Raw genomic sequence first — 9,511 nt, 5'->3', positions numbered from 1 at the left:
GGATTCACCCTAACCGCAGGGGTTCCAGGATTAGTTCCAGCAACATCGCAAACTGTTTAAGAGACTGACAGACAGCATCTGGACTTGGAAACCATATCAACTCCTGTAGAACTGGCACTATGGTTATTGTGAGTAACCTCATTTATTTTCCTTTAACTCCACCTTCTAGTGAGTTTATACAAACTGTTGTCCTACCATTCTGATCGATTGGAGACTGTCAGAAAAGGTGGTTGTAACGTTAATAATTTGGTTGATATTCCATTGGTTACCTCTAGGCAGATGCCCCAGGGGAAGAGTGGCCCACACTCATTGAATACGGCATGTTTAAATGTTAGGTTTTACTAGTGATTGCTCATTCTCGTGAATGACCTCATTACTGAGGGCAAAGTTGATTGCATGTTTCTCACTGAAACATGGAAGTTTCTCACTGAAACGTGGATGTGTTCAGACTGTAGTGCCACTCTTATTAAAGCACCCCCCACCCCACCCTAGACTACAGCTTTCCATACTCTATCAGAAAAGGGTAGGGGGGCAGCCACTATTTTTAGTAATGCTCTCAGCTGTAAGGACATTTCATTTGGGGACTTTGGGTCTTTTGCGCATCATGCTATACTGTTTAAATGTCAGCCACCAGTGCTGGCCTGTATAGGTGTATAGCACTGCCCCACTTTCTTTACTGATTTCTCTGAACTATGATAAAATCATTGTGTTGGGATTTGAATATTCATGTTGACAAAGAGACTGACTCCAAGGCCATTTGAATTCATGATTCGTTTGAGCTCTATGGACTTTAGCCAACGTTACTGGGCCCACCCATAATTGCAGCCATACTCTGGACCTGATTTATTACCAAGGGACATTCTATTGATGTTGCTTTATCTGATCACCACTGTGTATTTTTTTTACTACATTGTTACAGGTGATAACTGAAAACATTATTAAGAAATGCTATATTTTTATTTTATTTGACTTGTCAAAATTATGGGGAATTGATTTTTAAACAGCTAAAAAAATAAAATAATTAAGTGCCAACTGTATTTTTGAAAAATGACAATCTTGTTTTCAGGCCCACCACAGCACAGAGACAGCCATAGTTAAACTGGTAAATGATCTTAGAGCCAACACAGATACCAAACAGCTCTCTGTCCTTTGTGCTGCACTTGACACTGTTGACTATGATGTTCTTCTAGACAGACTGGAAAGGTAGGTTGGCAGGGAAGTGAACCCGGTCTCTGGCATGAAAAAGCACCCTACACATTGGGCCAATAAGGTTAACCCACTCGTTGGGAATTGTAACTAGGATTGCTACAATGTTATATATTATAGAGCAGTGATTCCCAAACTGTGCGGCGTGGTAACTGAATTTTTTATTTTTATTTTTTTTAAGGAACTTCAATTTACTCTTGAAAGTTGTAATAGTAGAATGCACAAGGTGACATTTTTAAATTGGGTAGTGTATCATCAGGTTTTTTTGTAGTAATGTTCGAGTCACTGAAATATCACATGAAAACACATTAGACATGTCAACATAGGGGGGGGGGGGGGCTGAGTGAAGGTTTGGGAACCCTTGGTATGAAGCACTGCGTTTTATAAAGCGGTTTGCATTTAAACCCAGCGAATGTCTTGTCTGTGAGGCTTGATAAGGCTACTGTGTGATTGGAGTCCAAATTGAGCCGTTTTCAGGAGCCACCGACTACAGTACTTTTGGAGGTTTTCTGAGTCCTATGGTGTGAAGGCCACTGTCCATGTGATTGGTTATTGATTTGACCATAGCAGCCTGGAAATCGAGGCTAATTGGACCTCTAAAAATCCATCCACTGTAATTACTTGAGATAATTAGGGACATAACTTGTTCTGACTGTCTCTCTGACTTCGGGTCTATGTGTTTGATTTGGCCTTGAGAGGTTCTTTTTCATTTACAGCGATGAGAGAGCATTCTCTTGCTCTGTACTGTTCTCTGTCTTTCTCATTTACAGTGCATCCTGAAAGTATTGTTACTCTACAGCCATATTCTAAACTGTATTTAAATATTTATTTCCCTCATCAATCTACCCACAAGACCCCATAATGACAAAGCAAAAACAGGTTTTTATCAATTTTAGCAAATGTATCACATTTACATAAGTATTCAGACCCTTTACTCAGTACTTTGTTGCAGCGATTACAGCCTCAAATCTTCTTGAGTACATAACTGACTCAAGATCAGTGTCTAGGTGCAACTTCACTTTATTCCTACAGTGCAGGCCCCACTTACTACATTACTGTCTGATGCCATCTAGTGGGTTAAAGTGAGGGAACATTTCATCGTTTTTTTAATCCTCAAAATACAGTGTTATGAAACGTAACCTTTTTCTCACCTGCCCTGTTAACTTTCTATTCTTAGGAATTAGCCATGGGAACAAAATCTGTTTTAAAAAGCTCACATGAAGGCTTTTAGTTCAGAGGTTATGAAGAGATCCTCATTAAAAGGGAAACTACACAATTTAAAATGATTACATTATTAAGGTTTAACTTTACTTGTCTCTGCAGTATAATTTAGTTTGTAAAGTATTTATAAAGGGAAATTGTAGTAATAAAACAGAAATGTAGTACAAGTCAACATATGAATAGCCAGCTAACATCACTTTAACCCGTTGTGTTCTTCATTATAGAATTGTATAAGATAAAAACAAGAGACATGGCAATAAGGCCTGAAATGTTTTGAACATGCCGTTATAAAAGTAATGAACCATTCCTCTGAGAAAAGAGCTGTATCCTCTTCTCATATTGACATATTGTGTTTATTCATTTTGTTTAATCTAAAATGAAGACGTATGAGATTAAATGATCACTTGCTTTTGAAATCAATCAAATCAAATTTTATTTGTCACATACACATGGTTAGCAGATGTTAATGCGAGTGTAGCGAAATGCTTGTGCTTCTAGTTCCGACAATGCAGTAATAACCAACAAGTAATCTAACTAACAATTCCAAAACTACTGTCTTGTACACAGTGTGAGGGGATAAAGAATATGTACATAAGGATATATGAATGAGTGATGGTACAGAGCAGCATAGGCAGATACAGTAGATGGTATCGAGTACAGTATATACATATGAGATGAGTATGTAAACAAAGTGGCATAGTTAAAGTGGCTAGTGATACATGTATTACATAAGGATACAGTCGATGATATAGAGTACAGTATATACGTATGCATATGAGATGAATAATGTAGGGTAAGTAACATTATATAAGGTAGCATTGTTTAAAGTGGCTAGTGATATATTTACATAATTTCCCATCAATTCCCATTATTAAAGTGGCTGGAGTTGAGTCAGTGTCAGTGTGTTGGCAGCAGCCACTCAATGTTAGTGGTGGCTGTTTAACAGTCTGATAGCCTTGAGATAGAAGCTGTTTTTCAGTCTCTCGGTCCCAGCTTTGATGCACCTGTACTGACCTCGCCTTCTGGATGATAGCGGGGTGAACAGGCAGTGGCTCGGGTGGTTGATGTCCTTGATGATCTTTATGGCCTTCCTGTGACATCGGGTGGTGTAGGTGTCCTGGAGGGCAGGTAGTTTGCCCCCGGTGATGCGTTGTGCAGACCTCACTACCCTCTGGAGAGCCTTACGGTTGAGGGCGGAGCAGTTGCCGTACCAGGCGGTGATACAGCCCGCCAGGATGCTCTCGATTGTGCATCTGTAGAAGTTTGTGAGTGCTTTTGGTGACAAGCCGAATTTCTTCAGCCTCCTGAGGTTGAAGAGGCGCTGCTGCGCCTTCTTCACAATGCTGTCTGTGTGAGTGGACCAATTCAGTTTGTCTGTGATGTGTATGCCGAGGAACTTAAAACTTGCTACCCTCTCCACTACTGTTCCATCGATGTGGATAGGGGGGTGTTCCCTCTGCTGTTTCCTGAAGTCCACAATCATCTCCTTAGTTTTGTTGACGTTGAGTGTGAGGTTATTTTCCTGACACCACACTCCGAGGGCCCTCACCTCCTCCCTGTAGGCCGTCTCGTCGTTGTTGGTAATCAAGCCTACCACTGTTGTGTCGTCCGCAAACTTGATGATTGAGTTGGAGGCGTGCGTGGCCACGCAGTCATGGGTGAACAGGGAGTACAGGAGAGGGCTCAGAACGCACCCTTGTGGGGCCCCAGTGTTGAGGATCAGCGGGGAGGAGATGTTGTTGCCTACCCTCACCACCTGGGGGCGGCCCGTCAGGAAGTCCAGTACCCAGTTGCACAGGGCGGGGTCGAGACCCAGGGTCTCGAGCTTGATGACGAGCTTGGAGGGTACTATGGTGTTGAATGCCGAGCTGTAGTCAATGAACAGCATTCTCACATAGGTATTCCTCTTGTCCAGATGGGTTAGGGCAGTGTGCAGTGTGGTTGAGATTGCATCGTCTGTGGACCTATTTGGGCGGTAAGCAAATTGGAGTGGGTCTAGGGTGTCAGGTAGGGTGGAGGTGATATGGTCCTTGACTAGTCTCTCAAAGCACTTCATGATGACGGAAGTGAGTGCTACGGGGCGGTAGTCGTTTAGCTCAGTTACCTTAGCTTTCTTGGGAACAGGAACAATGGTGGCCCTCTTGAAGCATGTGGGAACAGCAGACTGGTATAGGGATTGATTGAATATGTCCGTAAACACACCGGCCAGCTGGTCTGCGCATGCTCTGAGGGCGCGGCTGGGGATGCCGTCTGGGCCTGCAGCCTTGCGAGGGTTAACACGTTTAAATGTCTTACTCACCTCGGCTGCAGTGAAGGAGAGACCGCAAGTTTTCGTTGCAGGCCGTGTCAGTGGCACTGTATTGTCCTCAAAGCGGGCAAAAAAGTTATTTAGTCTGCCTGGGAGCAGGACATCCTGGTCCGTGACTGGGCTGGATTTCTTCCTGTAGTCCGTGATTGACTGTAGACCCTGCCACATGCCTCTTGTGTCTGAGCCGTTGAATTGAGATTCTACTTTGTCTCTGTACTGACGCTTAGCTTGTTTGATAGCCTTGCGGAGGGAATAGCTGCACTGTTTGTATTCGGTCATGTTACCAGACACCTTGCCCTGATTAAAAGCAGTGGTTCACGCTTTCAGTTTCACACGAATGCTGCCATCAATCCACGGTTTCTGGTTAGGGAATGTTTTAATCGTTGCTATGGGAACGACATCTTCAACGCACGTTCTACTGAACTCGCACACCGAATCAGCGTATTCGTCAATGTTGTTGTCTGACGCAATACGAAACATGTCCCAGTCCACGTGATGGAAGCAGTCTTGGAGTGTGGAGTCAGCTTGGTCGGACCAGCGTTGGACAGACCTCAGCGTGGGAGCCTCTTGTTTTAGTTTCTGTCTGTAGGCAGGGATCAACAGAATGGAGTCGTGGTCAGCTTTTCCGAAAGGGGGGCGGGGCAGGGCCTTATATGCGTCGCGGAAGTTAGAGTAACAATGATCCAAGGTCTTTCCACCCCTGGTTGCGCAATCGATATGCTGATAAAATTTGGGGAGTCTTGTTTTCAGATTAGCCTTGTTAAAATCCCCAGCTACAATGAATGCAGCCTCCGGATAAATGGTTTCCAGTTTGCAAAGAGTCAAATAAAGTTCATTCAGAGCCAACGATGTGTCTGCTTGGGGGGGGATATATACGGCTGTGATTATAATCGAAGAGAATTCTCTTGGTAGATAATGCGGTCTACATTTGATTGTGAGGAATTCTAAATCAGGTGAACAGAAGGATTTGAGTTCTTGTATGTTTCTTTCATCACACCATGTCACGTTAGTCATAAGGCATACGCCCCCGCCCCTCTTTTTACCAGAAAGATGTTTTTTCCTGTCTGCGCGATGCGTGGAGAAACCTGTTGGCTGCACCGCTTCGGATAGCGTCTCTCCAGTAAGCCACGTTTCCGTGAAGCAAAGGACGTTACAGTCTCTGATGTCCCTCTGGAATGCTACCCTTGCTCGGATTTCATCAACCTTGTTGTCAAGAGACTGGACATTGGCAAGAAGAATGCTAGGGAATGGTGCACGGTGTGCCCGTCTCCGGAGTCTGACCAGAAGACCGCCTCGTTTCCCTCTTTTTCGGAGTCGTTTTTTTGGGTCGCTGCATAGGATCCACTCCGTTGTCCTGTTTGTAAGGCAGAACACAGGATCCGCGTCGCGAAAGCGTATTCTTGGTCGTACTGATGGTGAGTTGACGCTGATCTTATATTCAGTAGTTCTTCTCGACTGTATGTGATGAAACCTAAGATGACCTGGGGTACTAATGTAAGAAATAACACGTAAAAAAACAAAAAACTGCATAGTTTCCTAGGAACGCGAAACGAGGCGGCCATCTCTGTCGGCGCCGGACTTAAATAACGAAGTAAACAGATTATTTTACCCGCTTATTCTCACAGAAATGTAATAAAAGTTATTTTGATTAACATAGAACTGTAAGTTACTTCTATATATATATATATAGCCATTTGTACAACACTGGTTGGGCCTTTGAATATACCAGCTCAGTGGTAGAACTGTGCATTGTAACATACAAAACATACAAAAAGCAACGTACAAAACGTATCCAAGCTCCGCTCATATCTACAATACAGTCCTAGCAGTATACTTCAGCTTTAGACACCGACAGCTAGATTTTGGTCAGTTGTATCCATAGAGAACGATAGAGGCCGCTAGTTGACAACAGGCCGTATTAGCATGGGCAGCACCATTGAGGGTCTCCACCATTTTAATGAAGTCAACAGGGTGGGACCAAGGCCGATGCCAGGCCCAAAAAGACCATTTCCATACACGGCCACATAGAGAAGTTAGATTTGCAAATGTGTAATAAGACACTTCCGTCATCACCTTTGTGCACAAAACACCCATTTAATTATTCAAATAGTTGTCCCTGAGGACCCCTTTTTCTTTCATCACTCACAGCCGAAGACATTAACATTTTTATATTAATCAAATTGTATTTGTCACATGCTTCGTAAACAACTAAGGTGTGGACTAACAGTGAAATGCTTAATTACTGGCCATTCCCAACAATGCAGAGAAAAGTAAAGTACTTAATAATAGATACACAATGAGTAACAAGAACCTGGCTACAGTGGGCTCAAAGTATTGCGATAGTGACAAACGTTTTGTTGTTTTGGCTCTGTACTCCAGCAGTTTCAAATGATAGAAATTACAGCACTTTTTTCCTCTGACACCGCCTGGTACAGAGGTCTCTGACCTCCTCCATATAGGCTGTCTCTTCGTCAGTGATCAGGCCTACCACTGTCGTGTCATCGCAAACTTAATGACGGTGTTGGAGTTGTGCGCGGCCACACGGTCATGGATGAACATGGAGTACAGGAGGGGACTAAGCACGCACCCCTGAGGGGCCCCCGTGTTGAGGGTCCGTGTGGCGGATGTGTTGTCTATCCTCACCACCTGGTGGAATCCTGTCAGGAAGTTCAGAATTAAGTTTTAGATGGAGGTGTTCAGTTACAGGGTCCTTAGCTTAGTGATGAGTTTGGAGGGCACTATGATGTTGAATGCTGAGCTGTAGTCAGTGAACAGCATTCTCACATAGGTGTTTCTCTTGTCCAGGTGAGAAAGGGCAGTGTGGATCTGTTGGGGGCGGTATGCGAATTGGAGTGGGTCCAGGGTGACTGGGATGATGGTGTTGATGTGAGCCATGACCAGCTTTTCAAAGCACTTCATGGCTACAGATGTGAGTGTTACAGGTAAATAGTAATTTAGACAGGTTACCTTGGCATTCTATGGTGGTCTGCTTGAAACATAGATATTACATACTGATTCAGGGAGAAGTTGAAAATGTCAGTGAAGACACTTGCCAGCTAGTCGGCGCATGTTCTGAGTACACATCCTGGTAATCCGTCTGGCCCTGCAGCCTTGTGAATGTTGACCTGCTTTAAGGTCTTACTCACATCAGCTACGTAGAGCGTGATCCCACAGTCGTCCAGAACAGCTGGTGATCTCATGCATGGTTCAGTGTAGCTTGCCTCGAAGCGAGCATAGAAGGCATTTAACTAGTCTGCTAGGCTTGCGCGACTGGGCAGCTCACGGCTGTGTTTCTCTTTGTAATCCGTGATAGTTTGCAAGCCACATCTGACAAGCGTTAGAGCCGGTGTAGTAGGATTTGATCTTAGTCCTGTATTGGTGCTTTGCCTGTTTGATGGATCATTGGAAGGCATTTCTTATAAGCGTCCGGGTTAGTGACCCACTCCTTGAAAGCGGCAGCTCTAGCCTTTAGCTCAGTGCGGATGTTACCTGTAATCCATGGCTTCTGTTTGTGATCTGTACTGTCACTGTGGGGACAACGTCATCGATGCACTTATTAATGAAGCCGGTAACTGATGTGGTAAAGTCCTCAATGCCATCGGATGTGTCCCGGAACATATTCCTGTCTGTGCTAGCAAAACTCCCCTGTAGCTTAGCATCCGCTTCATCAGACCACTTCCATATTGAGCACGTCACTGGTAATTTTTGCTTGAGTTTTTGCTAGTTATGGTCAGATTTGCTAAATGGGGGGTGAGGGACGGCTTTGTATGTATTCTGTGTGTGGAGTAAAGGTGATCTAGAGTTTTTTTAGCCTCTAGTTGCACAGGTGACATGCTGGTGAAATTAAGTAGACAGATTTCAATTTTCCTGCATTAAAATCACCGGCCACTAGGAGTGCCGCATCTGGGTGTGTATTTTCTGTTTCCTTATGGCCCTATACAGCTCGTTGAGTGCAGTCTTAGTGCCAGCATCGGTTTGTGGTAGTAAATAAACAGCTATGAAAAATATGGATATAAACTCTCTTGATAAATATTATGGTCTACAGCTTATGAGGTATTCTAAATCAAGCGAGCCGAACCATTGAGACTTCCTTAATATTAGAGATTGCGCACCAGCTGTTGTTAACAAAGAGACACACATCACCACTCTTGAGCTTACCAGACACTGCCATTCTGTCCTGCCAACGCATAGAAAAACCGTTAGAATATCATCCATGTCCTTGTTCAGCCAAGTTTCTGGGAAACATAGGATATTATTCCAGTTTGTTCTCCAGTGACTGTACATTTACCAATAGCACAGAGGGTAGAGGTGGATTATTTACATGCCTCTGTAGTTTCATCAGGGTACCCACATGTCGGCCTCTATATTGCCATCTCTTTCTCTTCCGAGTGTCAGGGATTAGGGCCTGGTCAGGGGTGAGCAGTACAGTATGTCCTGTGCCGTCCACTCATTGAAGTAGAGATCTTCATCCAAATAGAGGTTACTGATCGCTGTTCTGATGTCCAGAACTCTTTTTAGTCTTAAGACATGATGGTGGGAACATTATGTGCAAAACAGGTTAAGATCAGCGCAAAAAACAAACCGAATAGAAGAATTGGTTAGGATCCCGTAAAACGTCCGCAGTACATTCCACCGCCATTCTCAACATCCAATGTCTGCCATGTTTTTGGAGGATTTGATGATATTGTCATTGCTCGCCCTGCTCCCTGTGCGCACTGAGTGCTAGTGTGCATGTGATGTTGGTCTGTACAAACCTTCTGCAATCCGGATATAGAC

Source organism: Oncorhynchus clarkii, chromosome 4 (assembly GCF_045791955.1).
Source record: "Oncorhynchus clarkii lewisi isolate Uvic-CL-2024 chromosome 4, UVic_Ocla_1.0, whole genome shotgun sequence".
NCBI lineage: Eukaryota > Metazoa > Chordata > Actinopteri > Salmoniformes > Salmonidae > Oncorhynchus > Oncorhynchus clarkii.
The sequence above is the reverse complement of the archived record's forward strand: the minus strand, read 5'-3'. Positions refer to the sequence as shown.